We start from the raw sequence: 27,314 nt of genomic DNA on the forward strand, positions 1-27,314 counted from the left end.
TTTCATCTTTTTCCTCTTTGATTCATAAACTCCTCACCTTTCTCTTGCACCTTGTTTTTCCATTATTTAAATGCTCTTCATCCTCAGCATTATTTCAACCTACACAGGACCAGCTCTCTCTTATGAGGCAATTCCACTGCAGTTACCATAGTAACATTCAGCAAAATCATAGAGCCATTGATGAGATTTCTGGCTGCATGCACAGCAGACACATGCACATGGGTAAAAAAGCACACACACACACACACACACACACACACACACACACACACACACACACACACACACACACACACACACACACACACACAGTACTCTCAATCAAATACACTGTGCTCTGTGTGTAGGTGTATGATAATGGTGGGGGGTGCAGAAATGTGAGGTGCAGTACCAACTGTGGTTAACTGCTAAACAAATTCAAAAAAGGTAATAAAATGTTAAAATGGAAAGAGAAAGTCAAATAACCGTAATCACAACTGGGTAAAATTGGCCAACGCTACAGTGGTCTGCATGAATCCTCCATTTGAAGCATCCATTCAGTTTTTTATACACCGATCAATTCCAGATAGAGACGTGCAGCTTGGTAACTACAGTTCTTAATTCCTTGAGGGATGTAAACAGGAAATCTAATGCTGCAACATCTTGAGGCCAGATTTCTTTTTGTCTATTGCTGTCTCATACGTGCCATTCTTCTCATGCTTGCATTCACACTGACACGTACGACTACATGCACAAGAAATACCTGCGTGGTGGACCTGGAGCTGTCAAAAAGTCAAGTGGAGAATGATGCGCACTTCTCATTCTCAGTATTTGCAATCTTTGCTGCGTAGCAGAAGAGGAGGAAGCAGCAAGCAATTTTTGTCCAGAAGGAGGAATATACTGCAGATGGTAATATAAATGTTAGCTAGCTACGTTTATCTTTTTTTTTTAAGACACTGATGTCTGTGGATTGGTTTGCTGTTTAGATGTCACCATAGCTGTTGCACAGAATAATACATGGTCTAATGAGCATGATGAATGTAGAATTTTAAGGATTGATACCAGTATCGATATTTGGCAATGTAAAAATCAGATGTTCTCATAAATCTGTCGATGCTGTTTTGGGTTTTTTTGTGTTTGCGGTGTTCCAAACATCTGCATTGCCAACAGGGAATTTGCAGAATATCATCTGGTGGATAAACTATGCAAAATCAACATGGTTGAAGGGTGTTTCTCCTGCCTCTTCTTTACTTTTTTAATTTGATTGTTTGCTTGTTATATAGTTAATATCGGCCGATACTGTCGGCCTGCAGATAAATCGGTCAACACTTACACTCTGTGCAGTAAGTAAATAGTATACATGGAAAACAAGATGAAAGTGTACTAGCAACCCCCCCAAATTGAGGCACAATGTTTTTATTCACATAAAATCAGCTGGATGTTCTGAGTCCTGAAGCAAACAACATATCAACAGCCCATTCTTCCTAAAGTGTACATTATGAACGATTACAGATAAAATATTTTTACAGTAAAACCCAAACTATACCTAAACTGCCCCAATAGCTGCCCCTTATTGAAATCACAAGCAGCAGCACTGCACCAGTTGCCCGTGTAGACAGAATCTTGAATGGAGAAGACTAACAAAAATAAATGTGTGGATTTTAAGATGTGGGCTTGCTGTGAAAACCTGATAACTCTGGAGAAACAATAGTTGTCTCACAAGTAAGGAGGTAAATTTTTCCAGGTTTTCTCACCAAATATGCCACGAGATGTTGAATTTTTCTTTTTAAATGAAGTCGAAAATTGTTGCTTGAAATATTGTTTTAGCTGTGTTCTCTATAATTTCCGTTCCTTTCTTACACACTGACCATTTTGAGAAAAACATACAGTTAATGAACAAAATCTACCAATTCATTTAGTCATTGTTTCTTAAAAGTCAAAAAAAAAAATTACTCTAAAAGACGTTGCTGTTATTTTGCAATTTGTGATAAAATGATGAAATAGCAGTTCTATTTCTTCAACCAATCCAATAAAATTAGCTAATTAGCTTAACTGTATCTTCTAATTCAACCTTGTAAATCCAGTTTTTCACGAATGCCTGGGTGGTATAAATGACTATAACACCTTGGAGAACAGGTACAGCTATCAATGCAATGTAGTTGGAATCATTTGTATTGTAATTAACTTTCACTGGTATCTTGGTTTCCAAAACTGAAGCGTGCTGAATTAGCTAATCACATCAGACTAGCACAGTAGTGAACTCACTGTGTTTACCGTTTTATTCCCTGGCTATCTTTTAACAGGGACTAGACTGTAAAAAAGAAAAACAGAATCTCAAAATTGCTAGTTTTCCTCCCATGTTGGAAAAAATGTTGGTACAAAGTGGCATTTGGTAACTGGTAGCTGGTTAGCATGCTAATTCACCAGATTACTATCTAGTATATAGATTGTAATTTCAATCAGAAGCCGTAGTAGTATTTCTAGGGTAAAACTGAAGCGCTGCAATGTAACAAGTTTGTAGAACTGGGCTGTGATGCCTACACACAGGGATGCAGTCACACATGGAATACCTGGGATGCTTAACTCCATGTAACTCATTTGCTTATACAGATACAGATCCTGTTTTTATGTCAGGATCCAAAGACTGCTGTTCTCTTTGGATCTGTTGAAGCTATATCAGAGAGTTCTGTCAGTTTTACTCCCTATCACCTCAACTCGTACATACAAAGTCTGACTCGTACAAGGGTGGCTGTAGCTCAGGCGGCAGAACAGGTTATCTACTGATTGAAAGGTTGGTGGTTCAATTCCTGGCTTCCCCTAGTCTGCATGCCAAATATCCTTGGGCAAGATACTAACCCCAAATTGCTCTCTGATGCATCCATCGGAATATGAACGCGTGTGAATGTTACTTAGAAAAATGTGCTAGTGTGAATGGGGCTATATAGGAACCAGTCCATTTACCATTTACACTATAATACATGGAATCCGTGTTATGCAATGGTGATGTTATTGATAAATGTGGCAAACAAATATGAGATTTTGAGTATAAGATACAGAAACCTGTTCTAAAAGGTTTTCATTAAGTGCAGGGATACTTCATTTGGAAAGCTTTCTTCTATTTGCTAAAGCACTTTGCATGACACTGCTAATTTTTAATTCATAGGGCTTTTATTATATTATATTTATATGCCGCATATATCTGAATGGAAAGTGCAGATGCAAAATCTGCACTTGGGAGAGCAGTTTGGGATGCAACCCCTGAATAAAACATATATATTCATCGGATCTCCAAGAGACTGTGAGGTGCAAATATAAAGCAGTCATTTTGTTGTTTTTAGGAGAGTGACTGAAAAAGAAATGGCAGTATTGTTAAAAAAAGAGAGAGAAAGTTTCCCATGTTTTTTTTAGAAACATCTGCAGCAGTTTAAGTCTCCAGAACAATGGACAGCAGGAATGAAAGGGGAGGGGGAGACACACAAAAATAGACATTAAAATAAGAAAGAAAATGCTGAGGAATGGATGACTACTCTTTCTGCTTATATCCTGCTGAGCCTGAGGAAACCCACCTCCTGCCCCAGCAGGAAAACTGTACAACAATTCAAATTATTCATCACTTAACTTGGGGGGGTTAAGGCCTTTGGTACATGTTTCAAATGAATCTTCATTAACTACAGTAGTAAGGCAAATCTCTAACCAGTCTGTAACTTCCACTGGTACCAAAGAGGCCTCCAACTGGCTAGTCAGCAGGTGGATAGAAGGTGACTCTAAAACCTTTAGAGTAGGACGTGTGAGTTTGCAGCAGTTGGAGTGAAGTCTGTCTTTCTAGGATCGAACTCCTTGTTTCGTCTCAGTTTGTTTGGCTCTTTCCCGTTAAGTCGCTACCAAACCAGAGACAGCATTTGAAGTCTTGTCACATTGATTGTTGCTAGCTGGTTAGCTGCCCACGATCGTTATTTTCAGCTGTTATACTTTTAAAAGGCCTTCTTAGTCTTCATTAGGTTGCTATGGTAACAGACCTGATAGCGGGTGGATGAGTAGGCAACCGCACACACTGTAGTGTCTATTGATTTAGGAGCAAAAGGAGCGATCCAGTGAGATGCACAAGATGACACACTTCCTCAAGTCAATTTTATAATCAGCTTAAAGGTTATGTAATTCAATCTGTGAAGCTGCAGTGCAGAGATCTGTGGCCATGCTAAAGGTATTAAACATTAATTAATTTTAATAATTATTTATACAGGCTTGTTTATTTGCATTAGATGTACAAATGTATGATGGCCCAATGAATCTGTAGAATAACAACAACATCTCAGCTCAACTATTTTGACTGTTATGAGAATCAGGTCTGGTTGCATGCCTGTGTGGAAAACTGTTCTTCTCTTCTGTGTCTGAGAGAAAACGACCCCTGCCTTGTACTCCGAGGTCGTGTCTAATTTGCTTGGCTCTCCATCTGTGTAGCCCTGGTGGGAGCGCTCTGTCTGCCTGGCACTAGATCATTGGACCTGCTAAATTGGTTGGATGACTAACTCCTGGGGCCCAACAGGGGGAAACAGAATAGATGTCTGCCCTGCTGTTATTGTGGTGATTACGTCTGAGGTCTGCTGCTAAATTTCATACAAGTGAGTTTTCTCAAATCCCAAACAGACCCCATTTAGCTCAGCTACTGAGCTTTGCACTGTTACACAGCTCTGTGGGTAGAGGTTGTCTTTGTCAGAGATAAAAGCCCAACTTCAGCTTGGAAGCTAATTGAGCTAAACCTAAATCTATGAACTTGCTTAAAACTCTACAGTCACTTTTCTATTGCACATATATTTTAACCCTTGTATGGTGTTCGGGTCTGTGAGACCCGTGTTCAGTTTTTTTCAAAAGAAAAATTAAACAATTAATTATTTTTTCACGTGTAAATGTGTTGTGTCTTTCCACTCACTCCACTTGATTATAACTGATTTATTTATAACATTTTATATAAAAGAAAAACGAGAAGCACATTAATTCATAAATGTGATCTAACAAAGGTAAAGGGAAAAAATTAACCATGTTTGCTGTTCATATGTCTTGTAATTGGGATGAAGTAAACATCTGTTGAGTAATTTAACATAAAATTGTTTGATAGTGTTAATTTGGAAAGCCAAAACTCTAGCGGGTCCACCAGACCCATGAACACTGGCTGAGTAACAAAAATACGAACACCACACAAGGGTTAATACAAGAACCCAATGAAAGGTCCTGAGAGCCTAGCTATTTCATTCTACCGTATGCCTATTTCAGTTATTAGCGCATACATTTATATGTATAGGTAACTATAATTTGTGATTAATAATAAAGTATAATGTTAGTGATGGTGATTATAAAGCGTTACCAAGAAAACTTCACGGTGCTGTGTACTACCACATGACAGCACTGTGGAATAAACCTTTAAATGTTCTCCTTCAGACGAGTCAGGACAGCTAATGGCACAAGTTCATAGTGACATTCCAGAGAAAGCAGCAGAGGATGACAAAATAGCACTCTAAGAATAGCAGTCGCACTGAAATCATTCCAGAGTTGGACTAGAACACAAACTTGACGTAGAAATCACCCAAATTTCCAAGATTTATGGTATCACGGCTTTTGACTTTCATGGACTGATTCCCAGAAGTTGCATGTGGTCGGTTTACATTGTCATAACTGGTGCAGACATCAGTTCCCAGATCCACATGGATCTGGGAAAAATCTGAACTAGATGTCAACCTCTTATTCCACGCAAAAGGAAGAGAACAGATTAAGCAGCTTGACATTTTTCCATCACTATAATGTCAACTTTTGCCTGTGTTATTCTTTTCTTTCCAAGTGAATTTTCCGTACGAATGACGGCTGATAACAAGAAAGAAAAGCACCTGCTCAGCAGCGATAGAGTGACATGGCTGTAAACTGTGCTGAACTGAAACTGATAAAAGCTGTTTGCAGAGTAATTATAGGAGCAGCTGGGGAATGCACGTCTGTTACAGGACTGAGGGTGCGGCCTGTAACACTGTATGCATTAATGAGAGAAAGAGTGGGGAGAGAGAGTGTGACGTGGGCAAAGCCTGAGTCTGGAGATGGTTCTGACTGAAGAATGCCCCTGGGGATGCAACAAAGCTGGCTCTGCTTCCTGTGGTGTAAGAAAATATAGAAACAGGATATAACATCACGGAAAATAACAAACAGCAGGGAAGTTACATCACAGTGTGAAGGTCAGGGGTCAGGATTAACCCGGGGAACCGGGCTGTGTTGAAGAGAGATTTTGGGGCATTAAGATTTCTGGATATTCAGACTGTCAGTCAGCTTGAATAAGTCTGTGTTGTTCCAAGTAAACTGACATTTTCTAACTGTTTGATATTAACATAATTTGCTTTAGTTTTAATGGAGCTTAATCCTGTACATTTCAATCTGTTGCCAAGTTAAGAAAGATATTTTAGGTTTGTGGCAGCAGTAATAACGACGGCCCTTTGTTTGACAGAAGAGAAACAACCGCAGGAGCTAGCTAACCAACAAAAGCCAATATATTTATTATTAAAAGTAAAGCACCTGACGTGGTCTGCAAGAACAAAAAGAATATCTTGCACAGTATCTGAGGCTCTTATTTTGAAACAGTGAACATTTGATTCCAAGACTGGAAATAAAGCCTGAAATTTATACTTATTTATGCAACAGGTTGTTTAATTTAAACATGTGCAGATTGAAGGATTTAGATATTGTTAATCATCTTTACATCAGCCTCCTGGTTTAAAGTATTTCTTTCTTATCTTTCTGTGTTTCTTTCTTTTCCACATGTCGCTTAGATGAGTTCACCTGTGCAGTAGGCCAGACTGGGTTTTGTAAATGTCAAGTTTACTGCAACATTTTTTCCCCTTTTGCTATGACTGGTATGTGGCTTTGTAAATACTCTCCCTCCCGCACTGATGTGAACATTCTGCGGACAGCCTTCTTTGCAGAATGATGTCTGCCAGCCTAGACGTCCACTATCTTTATTTGCTGTTTGGAAAAATGACATAATAACACTGATATATACTGATCTCACAGACACAGACATAACCACAGACAGACACACACATGCACACGGAAATCTCTCTTTGCCCTTCAGCGGGAGATAAAAGCTGAGTAACCATCAAACGCACAAGGTTACCACCTGTGATGATGAGGCAGAACAAAGGAGACACGCATTATTGTGCGTGAGTGGAAAACAGCCACTGCAAACTGCATTAAGAGGTCAGTGTATCGTAAAACGTTAACCACAACTGTGCTCAGTGTCGTCTGTTACTGGCAGTAAAAAGGCGCTACAACGTAAACGCAGACGCAGCTAAGTGATGTTGAATCGTTTCAAAATCTATGTTTATGTTTTTTTCTCCAAAAAATAAAAAATGTAAAATGTCGTCACAAAGACAGAGCTGGGAGACACTGGGCCTCAGTCGCAAATATGTGAAACTGAATCAGCCAGAAAAGGCAGAGCTTTCTAAAGTGTTTCCTCTGGAGTGGTTAAAAAAAGCTGCAATACTCGAGAGTTTTTAATGAATGTGTTTAAAAAAAACAACACAAAAAAACCACTTACAGATTACAAATGTGATCACAATCGCAGTGTCAGACTGCCTGGACTTTTAAGAAAGTGAAAGTGTAGTAATCTCTGTTTTTTAATGTTTATAATATCCCAAAGTCCAATTTGAAGCTTTGACAAGTAAATACAAATAACATTTCAAATGCACATTAATACATGTTATGTTTTAGATTTACAGAAAAAAAAACTACCCAAAGATTTTTAAGAACAAGTTAATATCGACTGAAGAAGGACCAAAGATGCAAGAGGAAATTACTGTGTAGATAACTGATCACACATTATGAAGGAAAGTCATGAACAGGATTTGTCATGTGGAAAAAGACACTCATAATCTATGGTAGACTAATCTGTGTGGATTTACAGCAGTTCTGTAACAGCTCACCTTTAATAAACGGCTTGAGATCAGATTTTCCAACCCGATATTTAAATTCAGCATTTTTTTAGTGACAATTCGATGATAGCACTCATCTGCTTATGCCTCACATACCCTAGTAAGGCATGCATCCTGCCTGCCAAAGGTCTCTGCGAGCACTGAGGAATTCCAAGTAGCTATGGATGTGAGATTCATCACGTAGTTGCCACCCAGTTATTTGGATCATTCCTGATGGGATATAATTTACTGTCTATACTGTGAATTATTAAGTGCATCTGGTGTGAAATTTAGAAAAACAGAAAAAAAACTTTAAAACTAAAAAAATCTTATTAAGGACATCTCATCGCAATATGTAACATTTTGTTTGCTGTTGTTCTTGTATAAAATATTTGTTTCATGATTATTTCTGACTACAAATGAGAGGAAAACATATATTACTCTTTTTGAACGTTACTTTTGTGACCAGGACAATAACATTACACAAAAGCAAAGTTTGAAAAAAGATAATGCTGATGGTCTGATCAGACCGACAACAGTAAAAAACACTTATTTATACCACATTCATTTCTTTCAAGCTCTCAATTTTTAAGCAACACATTTGACTTGGGGCAGCACAGTGGCACGGTGGTTAGCACTGTTGCCGCACAGCAAGAAGGTCCTGAGTTCAATTCCACCATCAGGCCGGGGTCTTTCTGTGTGGAGTTTGCATGTTCTCCCCGTGTTTGCGTGGGTTCTCTCCGGGTACTCCGGCTTCCTCCCACCGTCCAAAGACATGCAACTTGTGGGGATAGGTTAATTGGATAATCCAAATTGCCACTAGGTGTGAATGTGCGAGTGAATGTGAGTGTGAATGGTTGTCTGTCCCTATGTGTTGGCCCTGCGACAGACTGGCGACCTGTCCAGGGTGTACCCTGCCTCTCGCCCAATGACAGCTGGGATAGGCTCCAGCGCCCCCCGCGACCCTGAAAAGGACAAGCGGAAGCGAATGGATGGATGGATGGATGGACGTTTGACTTGCTTTTGTAGCACTTTGTGTTATTTTCAATCCTCACCGTGTGTGCTTCTAAGCTCCTCATCTGAGTCAGGCCATCGGTCTCTACTCAAATATTCTGAGCTCGTTTTCTAACGGCATCATCGTCTGCATCTTGCTAACATGAAACGCTATGTTGCATCACATGGATGATTTTCTCTTTTGTTTAAAGACAGTCAACATTAAAGGTTTCTTTGTAGTAGAGCAAAATAAATAAATAAAACAACAACCCAACAAAATTATAGATTTTTATTTCAGACGGCCATCATTATTATCCTAAGTGAGTAAGCAACCACAATTATGTAGCGTCTGGCCAGTGTTGTTCTGCTGGCAAAAGTTTACTTTCTTAATACTTCACTGTATGAGAGCTGAAACTCAAGGACAACAAATACATTCGTGGAAGGAATGCCAAGACTGCTAACCACACATTCAAGAAATATGGAAATATTTAACTTGCAAAGCCCCCATGGGGAACGCAGCAAATAAGACGACTAAAGATAGAAAAGTAAAGTTTCTTGTGCTTTCACATTGTTTTACACCCTGAAGATAATTTACAAAGTGTAAGCAGAAAGTAGGAGTGTGCAGTGTAGTGAAATGAACTCAGATAAACATTCTCAAGCACACACAGAAAACTTCTCAGTAAACCTAAGACAAGTATTCTCCAGCGAGGAACTCCCATCTTTTGTGTCCCGCGTCTAGCATGACAGTGTGCGCGTGTGAATTCCATTCCGCGGCTAAAAATAGAACATCTGTTTCCCATAGTTCCTCCCCACCAACACACGGGAGCCTATAGACCACGGCCATCCTTCAAAAATGATCTGTGAGCGTAACCTTCTGTGGGACCTTTTAGCTGCAGGCGATCCTTCAGAGCCCTCTGCTCTCCTCTGGGGCTGGATTTCAGCTCAGTGACCTATGACCTCTTCATAAAGAAGCCCTTTGGAGAATGACAAAGAGCCTGACCGACCAGCTGTCCCTCTAAACCTCCATAATCACTTGTCTGTCAGCAAGCGCTCACTCAACATGTATATCACAGACATGAATGCATTCAAAAGGGAATGGGAGCTTAAAGTATCTGCACAAGCTGCTCTGGAGCACACTTTGTTTTTGGGATCAATTTATCACCGTTGCCATTCTCTTTTGTCCAACACATATAAACTGTCGCTCAAATAAAGCCTAAAAATAAATGTTAACACATTATAAGCAAAGTGTTTTTGCTTTTTCAATTAAAAAATTGAAAATCCAAATTGAAGACTGTCACTCCAGAGCAACTCTCGAAGCCACGGTGAAGTAATTCCGTCCATTAATAGACCTGTGGTCAAATATACTAACGTGTTGCACTAAAAAGTACTGTCGCTATTTACAGAGAGCGCAATCACAGACTGTAAGTGGTGGGAAATCTGAGATTTTTGCGACTTAACCTGTTTCATATGTTTTTCTGGGAGTTCCTTTTTCACAGGACAAAATATAAACAGAAGAATATTTAGATCACGCGCACAAATTGATTTTGAATGAACTGTGAGTGCACCAGTGAGTGTTCAGAAAACAGGGCAGCCTTTGCAAATCACCCATAAAACTAACCACACCTACGAGCGCCATTATGGGATTCCACTAACGCGCTATTTTAGTCCGTTTAGGAAATCTGTCGTAAATGTCATAATTCTGACAGTCTTTGAAAATACCCAGGTCCCAGTGCTAGAAGCCTCTATTCTCAGACAGCCAGGCATGTAATAATGTATCCCATCTGGTCAATTATTAAAGTTGTTCATCTTCCCTCAAGTGTGGCTGGAGTTCCTGCCTTGTGAATTCTTTCATCCTCTCCATGCACCTTGGAAGCAGGTGAAGTTGTGCCAGAAAATTTTTGCTGCGATTTTCCATCTGATCACAAAAGTCATACATAATCCAGTGTAACAGCACATTATTGCAGGGTCTTCACCTTATAATATAAAGCGCTTTGAGGAGACTCGGTTTGTGATTCAGTGCTACATAAATAAAACTGAATTGAATTGAATTAATAATGACATGAAAGGAAACGTGCTCTTGACAAGTAAAGACTAAATTCGACCTGTCTTTGCAACGACACTAACCAGAGTTTCCAGACAGACGTGCACCTTCTAAGTGCATGTACCAGCGGCAGCATAGACAGTGTGTGTTGGCAGTGACGGTGTAACAGTGCAGGTTAAAGAAAGCAATGTGCATCGATTGTGATGACAACAAAACACGGCTGTACGTAATGGATGTGCGACGCATCCATCTAGCTTGATGGCGCATTAACAGTCAATGAGCAGGAACGCTTCACCCAGAGCGAACTTCAAACTCAAACCACAACGCCTCGGCAGAGGAGTGTAATTGCCTCTTAAGTGGCCTGGTACTTTTTGTTTTGACCTTTGCGCTGAGTGCACGTAAAGTAGTGAAAAATGTCACAGCTGCCTAAGTGCAGTAATCAAAGCCACTGACATTTCTACACTCAAGTCAAACGTGTTTCTCGGCACCAGCTCCATCAGTAACACTGGGACACTACACACACACACACACACACACACACACACACACACACACACACACACACACACACACAGAAACAAATAAATTCTGTCTGACTAAAAGTGCAACAGTGAATATCTATATTGTTATGCATATCTTTTAGATGTTAGCACTGATGCGAGTAGCACTCTTGCATGTTTATATGAGTGGGCCCATACTTTCAAAGTGTTTCCACCTCAAATTAAAGCCACGTGCTACACAAAAGCAGAAATTATAGCATAACACTTTGTTTTTACGCCATTAAACAAACCATCAGCGGCGCTGCGTGTTTGCATGAGCAGCCCTTTATTGATTTTGTGGCATGTTCTCCTGTTTGCACGCGACAACCAGGCAGTTTTGCTAACTTTCCAATGAACCCGGCATAGCGTGTCTTTACAGCACTACGTTCTACTTTTATTCTTGGGCTATAACAATTTTTCATGATAAAGTGATCAAAATAAATCCTTTTTTATCCCTAATTATCTTACTCTGAGCAATCCTCAGCATTTTAACTCTTGTCCCTTTAAGCCTACCATTATTCAAACCAGAAGGTTAAGCTAACGTTCTTCTCACGGGCTGTCCTCTGGCTTCACCTCGGCAATCTGAATATGCTACTCATAGGCACCATCTCCTCCACCTGCAGGTGCAGAGGTTCAAAACTCCAACCAAAAACCATCCTGTCTCATACTGATTGACAGTTTTAAAAAGAAAATCAGGTCCAGAACATCTGCAGGAACAAAGATACAGCAGGACATGTTTTGGTAAATGTTACACTTTTTGCCTGAATATGGTGGATAAAGTCTTTCAAATAACAACTGTATGTATATGCTTTGCTATCGTTGCATGACACAAAGGCACTGAAAGGCCGGATGATGTGAAGAACCTGTGCTGTCAGGAAATACCAAAGGTTACATATCTCCCTGTGTCATCACTCACAGCTGCTTTTATATGTACAAATTCAGCTTGCAGCACTTGCAGCTTTGCTATAAGCAACATGTGACAAGTCATTTAATCTCACATACAGCTTATATTGTTATATTCTGACTCCTCAGCACACTCTTTTATAAATTAAACAACCTTTGCTTTTAGCTTTAGCCTAGCTGAAAATTCGGTTTCATCAGTGCTCTGCTGACTAAAAAGTCCTCTGAGAATTGGCGTGAACAAATAAACATGATGCTGTTTAGCTACTGATGGGCTCAAAAAAAAAAAAAAAAGAAAATGTAGCCACTGTTGTTTTGAGTTTTTTCTCTAGTAAAGCAAGGAAAAGTGCTGATAACTTTCTTACATAACTAAGAGTTTAGAGCAGTCTAAAGCCTGAGCTTTTGCCTCACAGGGATTACGTGTACACACACTGACCTCATTATTTGACATTTTTACCATGGGTCATCCCATGTCAGCTCACCAAATGCTTCCAGCCTGCCTGTCTCTGATTTCCCGGAAGAAATTACAGGGTGACGATACAATTTTGAAGTTTCCACTGTTATTTTCCTCATAAAAATCTTTTTGTGATGAAGATGGGGTCATGTTGAAAGCATCAATTTTTGTGCTTCCATAGTTAAGGCTATACTGGATTAATGGTTCATACATAAGTTAGCCTAGTGCATGAGACACACATTATAGAATAGACTTTCTGTCACAATTATTAGACTACACATTCTGAGGCTGCAGAAGATATGATATCATTTATGATATAATATCATAAATTTTGGATATGTTGCTATCAGACACCAAATCTTCCTATAAAAGTCAAATAGAAATTGTTAGATGATGATGTCATTCTACTGGAACATTATAATAGACTCAAATATGCTAGTGCAGATTGTGCTATCTAACTTTCAAGCAAAATCAAGCGTTGAGAAATTTTATATTAAACTTTTATATACTTTTTTTTTTACATTCTTTTATATTGAAATGATCAGGCTGAAAATGTTTCTGAAAATGTAAGTAATTGATATGTTTGATGAACATCTGTTGTGTTGGGACCTTGAGAGGCACAGAAACAACATTCAAGCTCCAGATAGGAAGGGCCCAGCCAGACGGTGGATTCAAATCCAAGACTTTTAATACCTTTTTATACCATCTAAGAATATTTTTTATATTCAAACCTAAAGTGAGCACTGAATTAGTATTTGAAGTCTTGAAGACTTCTAGGTTGAACAAAGTAAGAGCAATCCAGACCGGAAAAACATCCAACTGCCTTCCTAAGTGTCTGTCTGTTCTCTTATCTCTGTATATTTCTCACTTAAATTACTTTTTTCTCTTTCTCCCTGCCTTTGGCCATAAATCAACAGTTACATAAACTGCCTTCAAGTTAGTTTCCACCAGTGCTAGATGAGACTCCCTTAAGTACAAAACAGGATGTTATAGAAGCCTGGCTCGTACAGTTCAGCTGAGCATGTGTGTAGCAGAATTAAACTTCTCCAGGTTTTTCGGCGGATGTGGGCATAAACACATCGCTCAAACGTCTCTGTGTGAGTGTGGGCTCGGTTGCTAGAACACGAGACGGGAGAAGGGTCGACTTTTTCCATGATATAACCGTATTAAATCAGCTGAGACCAAACATATAAATACACGCGAGCTTGGAGAGGCTACATTTGCGCTCACCTGGGTCCAGCAATAACGTTCTCATTCATGTGCACTGAACAGAAACAGAGCCAGTGATGTGCACACAACCAACTGCCAAACTCTGCTCCTGTCACACACCTGAAACCACACACACGCTTGCATACACACTGTGTACGCTTGCAAACTCGCACTTTTACACAGGTGATGCAGCTGATGTTTGCACAGAGCTCTGAAGCTGCAGAGCAGATGAAGCACATCAGCAGCCTAAGAAATAAACAGCTTCAACTAATGATTATGATTATGCAATTCTCTAATATTGCACTGTTTGCTAAGGCATTGTTAGATTTAAAGCCAAAAAAGTGCATTTAGTATGCCTGGGTTCCTTAAAGTAGATCAGTATTTATCATTGGATGACATATTTTATGTATGATGGTAGAAAAAGAGCATTCCTGCCTCAGTTTTGGGGGCATTTGGCCCTTTTTGATTTAGAAACAGACAGAAAGCTGTTTTACAGTTTAGCTATCAGATGCAGTTAATCACTGTTTTCACGCAGCCACTCACACGGAACAATGAATAAAACTGCGATCTGGGCATGAATTTGATTTTTCACCTGTATACTGCTACCTTTCTCTGTATTTTAATATGTGTCTCCTCTCTGCAAACATGCTTTCATACTGCCAACATTCCCAGCCTGTTGAACAGATATGAAGACAGATATAATTTCTTTCTGTCCCTTGACTCATGCGGCCCATTTTGCAACAAGGTGAGACCCTCAGGCTTTCAGGACATTTGGGACTGCTTAACATGGAAGCTGCACTTAAAGTAGAGCAACGTATGCCTTCAACTGTAGCTTGCACAAATTATTACGTGGCAAAATTCATTCAATTTCAATGTTTTTGAGGTCAGTCTAGGAATAATCAGCTGATAATCCATCTGAAAGGGGGCATAAAAAGGAGTGACTTATGTCTGTACTGTTTATTTGCCTAAACCATCTTATCTAATAACATTCACAGATAACAAAATCTTTTTAAATGGACCATTTATGGTATTCTACAAAGACCACACTTTGAATGCAGTACACACACACACACACAATTAGGCGAGTGCTAATTTGTGCCCTAATATTCTGTACAGAGGCGGACATTTCATTAGATGACACTTTAGATACAGTGACAGAAACCGGTTACATGCTTTTGGCCGATCTCCACTTCATTCATTTGGGAGGAGGGAGGCACTGCTGAGGAAAGGATGAGAGGAAGAGATAAAGTCTCGCAGTTTAAGAGAAGCAGCGAGAGAGACAGAGGGAGGGAGGAGGACTGACGAGTGGATCCAAACCACTTGTTATCCGCATTTCCCCTTCTTTCCACCCTATTTGGGCTAAATACTAGCTGGCATGCTTTTGTGAGAGGCATGCAGGGAGGTGGGGGGGGGGTGTCTGGTGGTGAAAAGGGGAGCTTGTCAAGCTTGCCAAGAAAAGTCAGCAAAAAAAGAAGAAAGAAATAAACTCCTCTAGACAAAAAAAGCTCTTCTATCTTTCCATTATTGATTTGTTTTAAAAAAAAACAACAACAACCATTTTTGTAGTGCATTTCTCTGAGGCTTTCCCATCCCCTCTGAGGGGGGCAGGTGGCAGCTGCTCTGCCCCCCACCACTTCCCCGCCTCTGACTCTCTGGCAGACAGAGTACGAAGCTCCAGCCCACACTACTGCCTGTAACATTAGTAAAGCTTTGAAGAAAAAGCCATGTGGAGCTCCACACACGGCCCCATGTAATGTTCACACTCTCCTTCCTTCTCTCTTCTATCTGTGCACTCACTTCCTGCAAGGGCTTCGAAAACAGATCCGCCTGTGTTTGCTGCAAAAGAAAGCAACTAGTCTTCAAGAGCCGACCCTGAGCGGGGATCTCCCTCGAAACCCTCCGACATCACCCGGCATTTCTGCACTTAATACATTCCGAAGTTTAGATTGAAAGGTGACAAAAAAAAGCACTCTTGACACACACACACAGTGTCATTTGCCACTTCCCTTTTGCACGGGTACGTGTTTTAAGTACACGAAACGAAAGCCATCCTTGATCCAGCTTTAACTTCACTGCACACTGTTCCAGAAGCAACCGCTGGCTGATAAAGCACACAATACACACACACAAAAGAGAAAACACAGGAAGCTTACCTCACTTTGTAGCAATGTACAAGCTGTTCAGCAGTCCATCACCCAGCACTTTCTCTCTAGACTAACTTTGTGGCACTAGCAGCAGCAGCAGCAGCAGGAGGAGGAGGAGGAGGAGGAGGAGAAGCAACAGGCGAGAATAAAAGAAAGCACCAGAGAAAACAAATATGAAGCAAGAACGAGAGAGAGGGGAGGGGGGGAGAACAGTCGAGAGGGGGTAGGAGGAGAAGAGTGCCTGAGAGAGTGAAGCAGAGCTGACGGTGACTGACTCCCAGACTCTCCTAGTCTGAGAAGGTTTATTCAAAGCCCACAAACTAATTGCTTCTCAGACTGCTTGCCTGCCTCCCAGGCCTGACGTCAGCAGTCACATGACCTTGCTGTGGTGTGGAGGGGAAATGAAAAGGGGAGGGCAGACAGCGAGTCACAGAGGGAGAAATAAAGAGACAGAGAAAAAGACACAGGGAGAGAGAGTGCGAGAAGGAGAAGCCGGTGTTGCCTTGGTAACAGGAATTCTGCACCACAATGATTTCAATAGGTCATCTGACACACAAATGCACGCACGCACACACACACAGATTCTTAGTGTTAAAACACAGACTCACGATGAGCAGTTGGAGCGAAGGAAGAGGTAAGAGAGAAAAGGAGAAGTGGAATAAAAAAGTTTCTGTTTCTCCAAATCTTATTCAAAAATGTGTTACAAAAAAAAATCACCACTTCACCCGCCCGTACAGTGCCTGTCTGTAAAGCTCAAGTTCGAAACCTTCCATATATGTTGCGTTGGCTTCCAGAGGTAACTGTTCACTTCTGTTGTTTATGCTGAAACGTCTAACAATACTCAATTTCTGCAGGACCCCAGTGATCTATTCAAGACGTGACTACTAAAATAAGTGTGTGGAAGTGAATAAATTATTAATATACCCACATAAACTTACCAAGTTTCATTGATTTAGGGAAGAAGAGACAACAACAGCTGAGTTTCAGTTGTGTCTCTGTTTTAATGTCATTATACTGTAAAATTAAGCTGTAGATACAAAAAAAGGAGCAGTATGATTATACCTCCGTGTTTTATTGGAAACACTACATGCACTAGAGTTAATGAGGCACATCAGCCTGATTCTTTCAGGTAGCAGCGTTTGGTTGAAATGTGCCACAAATGTCCTTTTACAGGAAATAACACACTGATACTCAAGTGGTTTTGAGGTGGAGACTTGCAGGAGAAAACTGATGCCACTCACACACGAGGGGTTAATTTTGAATGTTTTAGTCAGCAGCTTGTTAACCAGACATAAGAGCAGGGAAATGGCTCTGTGCAGACATAACAAAATCCATGTGTAAACATGTGTACAGTTCAGTAATTTATGAGTGTGAATATGGAAGACAAAGGCTCTAGGACGGTTCTGGTCCCAGCAAAAAAAAACACAGACTTCATACAGGAGATGGATGTTACTTTGGGTCTGCCAAACTTAGACAAGGTGGAAGTGCCTTAAACCTGCTTTCTTTCTAATGGCCAACAGGAGGTGTATCTTCTGACTCCTGAAACTAGTCCCCCCCATCCAAGGCACATGGCTGTTCAAAACATCTGCTTATAGGAGGCAGCCAATCAGAAGTGTTAAATTAAAGGGATCGCAAAGGGAGCTAAAACAGCTTGTTTCAGAAAATGAATGGTCTGAGGGGGTGAAACAAAGCCGTGTACACGATAAATTTGGATTGTTTTGAATTTACTGTAGTTTACTGTAAATAGAAATTTACAGCTAGAATAGACCTAAATAGGACATTTCTGACATAGTGAAGCAGGCTAACAGATTTCACAGATAACAAATCATTACACGATATAAAGAAAGACAAGAACATCCCATTGATATACTTTGGCATGAACTTAAAGGCTTTCTTTCTAAAAACTGCATTTTGTATTTACTTAAGTTATCTTTGACTAATATTAAAATTGTTTGAGGTGTCAAATGTACAAAACAAAGTTATCATGAACGGGGAAAATACTTTTTGCAGCACTGTAGGTGCAAATATGTTTTTCTTTTTGTACTAGCAATTGTAGCATTAGCATTACATACTCATTTGTTGAAGGGTCATTACACTACCATTTCCAAAATGTTGTTTGCATTGTATTAAGTGTAACTGGGCCAGAGCCCAGTACGAGACAGCGAGACAAAAAAATGGCCAAAGAACCTCCTTGTCCCCCCTCCCTCCCTACACTCATCCAGTCTGTGAGTATGAACAGCTTTGGCATGATAACATCATTTGAATAGCATCTGCTGGCCAGTTGAAAGGAGTGCATTGGGGCCCAGAACAGGGTGGGGATGTGTGGAGGGTGGGGGTGAGGTCAGCCAAGAGAAAAGCACCCTCGGGTTGAACTACTGTGAATAAGGTTATGTATGAATGAGTCAGAGGCACAGAGAAAGAGACTAAAGAAAGAAAAACAGGGTGAAGAGAAGCTACAGAGTGCAAGGAAAAGTCATTCGGAGAGAGAATTTAGAGAGTCTGTCAGGCTGGTAAAGTGACTGAAAGACATATTAGACTAAAGTCTGAGTCCTGGGATTAGTGGGCTGGCTGGTGATGCCTTAAGGTGAATGCAAAGTCTTTCAGAATATGATTTGGCAAAGGAGGTGGGAGAAAATGGTATTTATTATAACCACTGACGGATGATGATGACTGCTGTGAAGTATTTTTTAACGCAGGAGATAAATAAACATGCTGCAGTAAAATTGTATCATCCAGGATGAAAAATGCATACAGAACCATATAACGGAGTGGCCACTTGAAGCTCGCACTAAAACTAATCAATCCTCAAAAATCTGGATTTCAAATCCAATCAGCATAACACATGGCTTGGGTCTCTATAGCGAAAATAGCCCATCGAAATAACTGGATTATGGGCGTGTGTTATAGGCATCATATGAGTCTGTCCTGTTGTCCGTATTCACAATGTTGTGAAAACTTTTAAAGCATGTTTAAAATAATTACCTAAAAATAATATTGTGCAATTAACAAGAACCTGCGTCCAAGCTCGGGACAATTTGCAGAGATGTGGTGACATAAAACCACATGGATGAGTCTGGGTTTGGCGGTTGCCAGGAGAATGGTACTTAGTTTGACCGCACTGTGACAAGTTTGGTGGCGGGGGATTATGGTGTGGTGTTGTATAGTTGTAGTCGGGCCCCTTAGTTCCAGTGAAAGAAACTCTTAATGCTTCTTAATGCATACCAAGACATTTTGAACACATTCATGCGCTTAACTTTGTGCGAATAGTGTGGAGATGGCCCCTTCCTGTTCTAACATGACTACGCACTATTGCACAAAGCAAGCCCCATAAAGACATGGATGAGCAAGTCTGGTGTGGAAGAACTTGACAGGCCCACACAGAGTCCTGACCTCATCCTGGTAGAACACCTTTGGGATGAATAAGGGTAGAGACTCCGAGCCAGGCCTCTTGTCCAACATTGGTGTCTGACCTCATAAATGTGCTTCTGGAAGAATGGTCATATATTCCCATAAGCACACTTGTGGAAAGTCTTTCACGTGTTGTTGAAGCTGTTACAGCTGCAAAGGGTGGGCCGAAATCACGTTAAACCCTATGGATTAAGAATGCCATTGCACTTGAGTTCATATGTGTGTGAGGCACATGAGCCAACACTTTTGGCTATATAGTGCATCTATTGTGCTGTATATAGCGCTGTGGAAACACTTTATGTACATATTTCCAGAAAACAGATGCATTACTGTAGACCACCTGGTGTGGCTGCTTTCGAAGCAGAACTTCTACATGCATGCAACCAGTTTCTGGGTATTTGTGTTTGTGCGTGTGGTGTGTATGTTGTGTGTGGATAACAGGCACTAGAGAGAATTCCTTCCTCCTGAAGACTCAGGAAGCAACAGCCTGGGCGGAAGAGAAAACAACAACTCTTTCCAAGGCAAACCCTTCAGAAGTTCTTCCTCTGGAAACGGAAACAGTCCCTGAACACTGTGTCAGTGTTTCAAACACATTTCTAAATAACTCCATTACTGTTTAACTTGAGTTTCTAAAATCAGCTGAAGGCATTAAAATAAACTAAGGTTAGAAACAATGAAAGTTCCTGAATTGGCAAATCAATCAAAACAAGCAGTGCATGAATGCATTCTTATGAGTGGGTTGAAGTTTTGGTGATATTAATATCAGCAGCTGGGCTGGAGGTATTACATAACAACAGCTTATAAAATGGATAATCAGCAGGTCAGCTGAGGCAGGCCCATGATTGTCAACAAGGTTTTGAGTTGTACTGGGGCATTAGTGTTTGATTACGCACTATATTACAGGTCTATTTCTGTGCTACCAATAACAGAGAGAACATTGATTATTGTAGAAAAATCTGTCAGTGCACTTGGTGTCCTGAACATTTGATGTGGTGTGAAATCATTTTAAAACAAAGTTTATAACAAAGGACAACAAAACAGTAAATTTTATTCTGACTGTGGTACTATTTCTGCACTAACCTTTACAGTGAGATATTGCGATTAAAGCTTGGGATGCACGCAATGTGAGTAGTAGCGATCCAATAGCATAAAGACAGAGACCTATGGCTGCAAAATGGCCCATTTTATAATTAAAATATACCAGTAATATTAATAAAAGCATTAGAGAGCGTTTAGCAAGAAGGTTCCGGGACACTCTGCAATCTAGCTGGCAGTTAAGAACATTATCTACTAACCATATATAACAATGGGCTGGCATTGAGGACAGGGTGTAAACCCTGTCAAACAGAACTTGGAGCAGAAAAAAAATGAAAAGATTTTGCTTGATAAGAATTACTTTCACATATCCTGATATGAACTTTGCCCTTGTTTAAAATTAACATTCAATATTATGATCTCACATTTGTACGACATGAAATAAGGAAAATATTATAGTTTTCTTTTAGGATTTCTTGTGAAATTCTAGCATAGGGGTAAATAAATGCTGATTTCGCATGAACTGTTGCTCCATCCTTATCAAGAACTGCTTGGAACAGCATGAAGCATTTCTGTCACTGCATGTCAGATACTGTTAATTGGTATTACAGATAATGTGGCATTGCACAATTGCAAGTCTTGCATTTCTGTGCATGTTCCAACTGCAACACACACGTATGGGAATCAGCAGAAACCTGGCTGGCAGAGAGGGAAGTGAAATCATCTCCCACACACCATATGGTTATGAATGTAACAATGCACTGTCCTAAGAGGAGACAGAAGACATCCACATGCCCACCACCAACCATATAAATGTGCAGTCATGCAGAAAATCCCATTGGGAAAAATAACCTGTAAAAAAATGAAAAGAAACCCGCAAGGAGGTCACTTGACTGCAAATCCTCCTTCACCCTATAGCAGTTGGAGTCAGGGAGTCTGGCATATAAAGTATATACACAAAGCTGTTCTTATAGCCATACGTTCAATTCACAAATCTCACTACACTCAGTAGAACCACTAATCAAAAGCAAATCTCTTCCTTGTGTGTTATGCAACTGCAACACAAGGGGAGGGCAGACTGATGCACCTCGCTGAACAGGCTAATCCAACATATCACACTGTTTGCCAAAGCACATGACGACAGCATCTCAGAGGTCTGTGTAGTGCAACAAAACACATACGGTAATGCATATTAATTTAATATAAAACATCAGTTGAAGGAGAAAATGATTTGTGCACAAAGTTAAAAAGAACTTGAAAGAGATAAAAACATAAATACATGTCTTTGAGATTGATTAGCTGCAACATTGAAATGATTCATCGCATTAAGGCTGTTATTTCTTTTGCAGACGTTGTTTATATGATGACAGGTATCGGACTGGGAGCAGACCCTACATGTGGACACTGACAGTCAGACAGTAGAACACAGTGAACAAGTGAGTACATACAGATGATAACACACAGGAAAAAGGCAAACTGGGAATAGAGCAGTGTCACTAGGCAACAAATGAAAGTAGTTATAGCCATGCTAGCTGCTGTGTGAGCCTGCATTTGGGCACAATTCAGCTAAACTGTAACATTAACATTACTATGAGGAGCTGGGTGTTAAGAACAACATGTCACCCTTTCATTTGTAATTTCCATGAATGAGACATTGGGAGCAATAGACGTTTCAACAAATTGTTGTCAGAGTGGCTATAAATGTATCAGGAAATGTAGACAGAAAAATGTTACAATTAATAGGTCTAATTTTGCTCATTTCAGATGTCACTAAGTAATAAACTACTACAAATACACAAACATATTAACTAATTTAGGCTAATCAAGTAAATAAATGGGTGGTATCACATGGAAATACTGTATCAGTAATCACAGCCAGAGTAAGGTTATAATTCTCTTTTCTTTCCATTCTGTAGAAACTATGAAAATATGGCAACCAACCAAATGAGAACTGAAACGTTCATCAGCTTAAACTGCATGTCAATCAATATGATTTTATCATCTTTGGTCAGTAGCAGATTTGGCACAGTTCCCTGTGGTCTGCATGGAAGACATCGACTTGTCTGCAAACACTAGCCAATAGGGGTGCAACGATACACAAAATTCACGGTTCGGTTCGGTTCGATACTTTGGTGTCACGGTTCGATATTTTTTCGATACAAAAAAAATATTCATGCCTTTTTAATTTGTCATTTATTAAATTTTCACGGCACATTCCGCAACACATCTCTGTGCGTTCATCATTTGTTTGAAGCCAGCTCACCTCCTGCAACTACTTTTCCGAGAACACGTGCTTCTTTTGTGGTTCGGACTCCTTCTGACATTTCTTTGGAGTTCTAAACAAATGTCTGTCCTCCTCCTGAAAATCTTATGTACGCAAACACGCGTTGCAACTTCATATCTTGTGCGCGTCTTTTATTTTGACAGCGAATGCGCACCTGCGGACCACTTATGTGCAGCCCTGGTTATATAGCTCGTCATATTGCAGCCACAGAAATTCTTTTGTCCATGAAACCATAAAGCTGCACTTTCTTTTTGCCTTATAGTCTGATTTGTCATAACTTTTCCGTTTTGTGGTAAGCTTTTCTTTGGCTGTCACTTCTTCACCCTGACCTGTCTTATTTGGCTCAGCAGAACTAAAATATATATCCTGCTGCTTTTACACACGCACTCACATAAGCTCAGTGATTCTCTGCTCGATCAACCTCTCACATGTTTAAGCTTGCTGCGGGAGATTTCACTTGTCATGTTTGCATAGTAAGCTAACGATTGATAAGACGATGTCAGAGGAATTGGTGCGCAAATTATCATCACTCACCAATCAGTAGTGAAAGCAAAAAACAAGCGCAAATTCAAACGCGATTTCAATATGTCACATATTGACAGTGGCTCACCGATGCCAATGACATAATTACCCAGCTACATTTCCGAAAGAATGCAAAAGCATTGACATATATTTTTCCTTCCTATGATAGGCCGACGGGCAGGGCAGAGATAGATTTTGGTAGCCCGACTGGAAAAATCGCTAGCACCGGGACGTCGGGCTAGCGATTTTGTGAGCCCTGTATCTGATTGAGGAATCACTCATCTTTGGAAAAGAGAGTTTATTACAGAGAAATGTCTCTTTCCAAAATAAAAGCTATACTATACGCTTCTTCTGGGCTATATTCTCAGCAGCATATTAAACATATCAGGTCCCCATAAGGAGAATCATGTGCTAACGGCTGTCTAAATGACTCGGGTAAAGTTTGTAGCATGCGTGCTTGTTGTTTTTGTCGGCTTCCACTTGTCTTTGCACTAGGATGATGTCCGCGTAAATGTGCAGTCGTATTCGTTGTGTTCCCACTAGTGCTGTCAGCGTAAATCTCGTTGAAATGACGTTAACGCCACAACATGGCAAATCTCCGTTAATGAGCTACCGCGGATCGCCCCGTGCGTGGGGCTGGATGGCCAACACGTTAATGAGCTAACTGCGCTAACACACTAGCTCCCACCCATGTAATTGAGCATTGCGTGGCACATCCAACATACTGTTTTACTTTAGTCCATGACGCGCTTACCTTCAGGGTCATACGTCACATGAAAACCAAAATAGTTCCAAACGCCAGAACTGAATGAGGGTGCGGGAGGTTCAATTTGCCACGAGCTTAGCTTCTGTCTCGCTAGCTTGCCCTGCGCTCAGTGAATCTGCGTTCGACTACTCCGCCTAGGCTGCACTGTCGAGCGCAGATCCACTGAGCGCTCAACACAGACAGCATCATCAGAAGGAAAGTTGATAAAAGAAATTAAAAATTTATTTTGTATTGTTCGATACATATGCGTACCGAACCGAAAGCACTGTATCGAACGGTTCAATATCGATACAAGTATCGTTGCACCCCTACTAGCCAACCATTTGCTAAGCAGTTGCGAAACTGTTTGATGGAAACTAGAAACTGAGACAGCTGGGCTTCAAACTAAAAGTTGTGCAATACCACTGAAACCAACATCTTTTAACATCTGCAACTTTTACTTTGAAGGTGAACTGTCTCCGTTTCTGGTTTACACTGCAATTTCTCAAGTTTCCACTTGGTTAGCAATCTGCAAGCAACCATAGCAATTCACCCAGTTATAGCCAGCAACTATTCGCAAACTGGTCCGAGAATACGTATCTGTAACAAACCCACAGCAGACCCGGGTGCACGTTCATGCTTTCAAGCATCTCTTTATTAGAACTCAAGGTTGCCATTCGCTCTGGCTGAGCAGGTGGGTGAGCTGTTGGTGAACCCAGTGGTTGCTCCGTGGCCCTCCTACGGGTAGCAGGAACAGGCGCAGGCACAAGCCGGGTACAAGCCGCTCCCACCCGAGGAGGGGGATGGGTGCGGTGGGAGGCTGCTCAACATAACAAACAACCAATAACAACAAACACAGGACCCAGTACAATATTTAAATCAGTGGGGCATGATTGTGGATGCCGTGCAGGAAGTCATGCCCCGCCACAGTATCTTTCCCTAGTGACTGGAGGTTGCCAATCAGCTTCCTGCCCCAAGTGACTAAAGCCTAACTAGAGCACTTGTGGCTCCTAGAGTTTCCAGAAGTTGAATGGGAGGCAGACCCTTCAGCTATGGGGCTCCCCTGCAGTGGAACTAGCTCTTGTGTTCACATGACAGACTCTAATTTGACCTGAAGCAGAAAAATGACTGTACTTCTCTCCTCATATTCATTAATCATATTAATTGTGTATGAGTCAAATGTGTCTATATTTCCTCACAGTCCAGAGAGATGAGAAGATTGTTACTTACAGAATGGATTTATTTAATTCTATTTATAGCTAAAGAGGTGGGCTGTGAAGAAATGGGAAATTTTCAGTGAAAGAAAGGTTTGTTATACAATCGGCAAAGTGTCTCAAGAGTTACTCAATAGCATTACAACCCACTCTTTCCTAAATGATTCAGAAGGCTGAAGACAAGACTGATGACCAGTCTGTCCCATCCCATTGTTTTTTATGGCAGATGGCAGGCTGGATGCAGAGAAAGGATTAAGCAGAGCCCACTGTCTCAGTCTCTCTCTTATCAGAACACAGCAGGTTGGGAGCCAGAAGCAAGAAAAAGCAACATCACCACCTCCCCTATGAGTCACTCACTGGTCCCCTGCTCACTATTACTTAGAGCCAGCACGAACACAATGAATACATATGTAAAGACCCAGCATACAAACACTCCCACAACTGCAACAGTCTTACAGAAATAGAGCCGCTGGGTTCACATACTGATGACTGCCTGCTGGGGAGAAGGGAACAGATAGATGCAGCTCTCCAATCAAATGTCAGACATGATCAAATTCAAGAAGGAAGCTCAAAGCAGCAGAAGATATTTTGGCATTTTGATTTCTATTCACCCAGAACTTCCAGTGAGTCACGCAGAATTTTTTCCCCCAACTTTGGACAAACACAAAAAGGTTGATGAAAAAGAGCTAACACTGTAAACAGACTGATTGCACTGCAGCGTGCACAGAGTGTTATCCACTTTCCCATTTAATTCTCACATGTGCGTATCTAAACTTTCAATTTAGATACACAAAACAGCTAACTGTGATTGCTTCCATTGATAAAATATTATCTGTAAACTGAAATCAAAATTCAGTGACACCCCACCTCCCCTTTTAGATTTTAGATTAGCAGAAGCGGAAGAGGTTCCACTGACTCCAAGTGACCTCAAGCATGAGTGGGGGAGGCGCAGTTGCTGGCTGTCCTTGTTTTTTGCAGTAGACCTCTTATATGGACAAGCTGCAGCTGTCTGTAACTGTGAGAGACATGTCTGTGTGTGTGTGTGTGTGTGTGGGGGGGGGGGGGGGGGGGGGGTGTGTGTGGCTAACAACTAAGACTGAACATGTGTGGATCAAAGACCAAAGGATGCTCGGTCCATTTATCTCTTTTAACACACACACATGCACATATTTGTCCGTGTCTTATGAGTAACTGTAACGGCCCTTGTTCAGAGGGAGATCTGGGGGCCTGGGAACCGTGTCGAAATCACACTGGGCTTCCTCTGGCTCATCTTGGAGTCATGGGAATCAACACTGACTAAAAACAACAGGGCTCATGCATGCCGCAGAGTGACAACTCCACATTTCACCAATTCAGACTGGACACAGCAAACCATCTTCACAAGGAAACGGAAAGAGAAATCTCTTCTTTATAATGATGTAGCTCATTTCAACAAGTGTTAGTACTGGAACATTTATATATTTTGTGGGTATCTGTGTCAATGTTCCCAGAAAGAAAAAAACCCCACACACACTAGGTTACTTCTACTCCCAACTGAGAATACCTGCTGCAGTTTCACATTAAAAGCTTTCAATATGGTCAAACACAAGATGACTTGTGTACCAAAGTACTCACAGAAAATACTATGTGGTAATCATAGCCTGTATAAAAGACAGACATGTCTTAAACCTGAATTCTTTGAAGTGGTGAGCAGATGGGCGACTCCCTTGAGTGTAGAAAAACTTGCTGTATTCCTCATTTTCAAAATCAGGTCCACCCCTCGCTTGTCACAACAGGTTTAAAAACACCTAAATCGTGATGATGAAAATGCCGGTGGCTATGTCTCTAAATTATGTACAGTCTATGGTATTTTCACTTAGCTTTTTCAGTTACACTGCTTTCACTATGGCCTTTTGACCCAAGTCAAC

General features: G+C 40.8%; 1 protein-coding gene across 5 annotated transcripts in view; it reads right to left on the reverse strand.

The window, feature by feature from the left end:
* Positions 1–27,314, reverse strand: part of LOC309718161 (neurocalcin-delta A) — a 69,210-nt gene that overhangs the window by 23,956 nt on the left and 17,940 nt on the right. Inside the window, exon 1 of one of the 5 annotated variants that reach the window (XM_082553190.1) lies at positions 16,209–16,532. The exons of the other annotated variants lie outside the window; for them this stretch is intronic. The gene's annotated coding sequence lies outside the window, so the exon portion shown is untranslated. Of the gene's footprint in view, positions 1–16,208; positions 16,533–27,314 lie in introns of those variants that run through there. 5 annotated transcript variants of the gene reach the window in all.

This window comes from Aulonocara stuartgranti, assembly GCF_965226115.1.
Source record: "Aulonocara stuartgranti genome assembly, chromosome: 11".
NCBI classification, from domain to species: Eukaryota; Metazoa; Chordata; class Actinopteri; order Cichliformes; family Cichlidae; genus Aulonocara; species Aulonocara stuartgranti.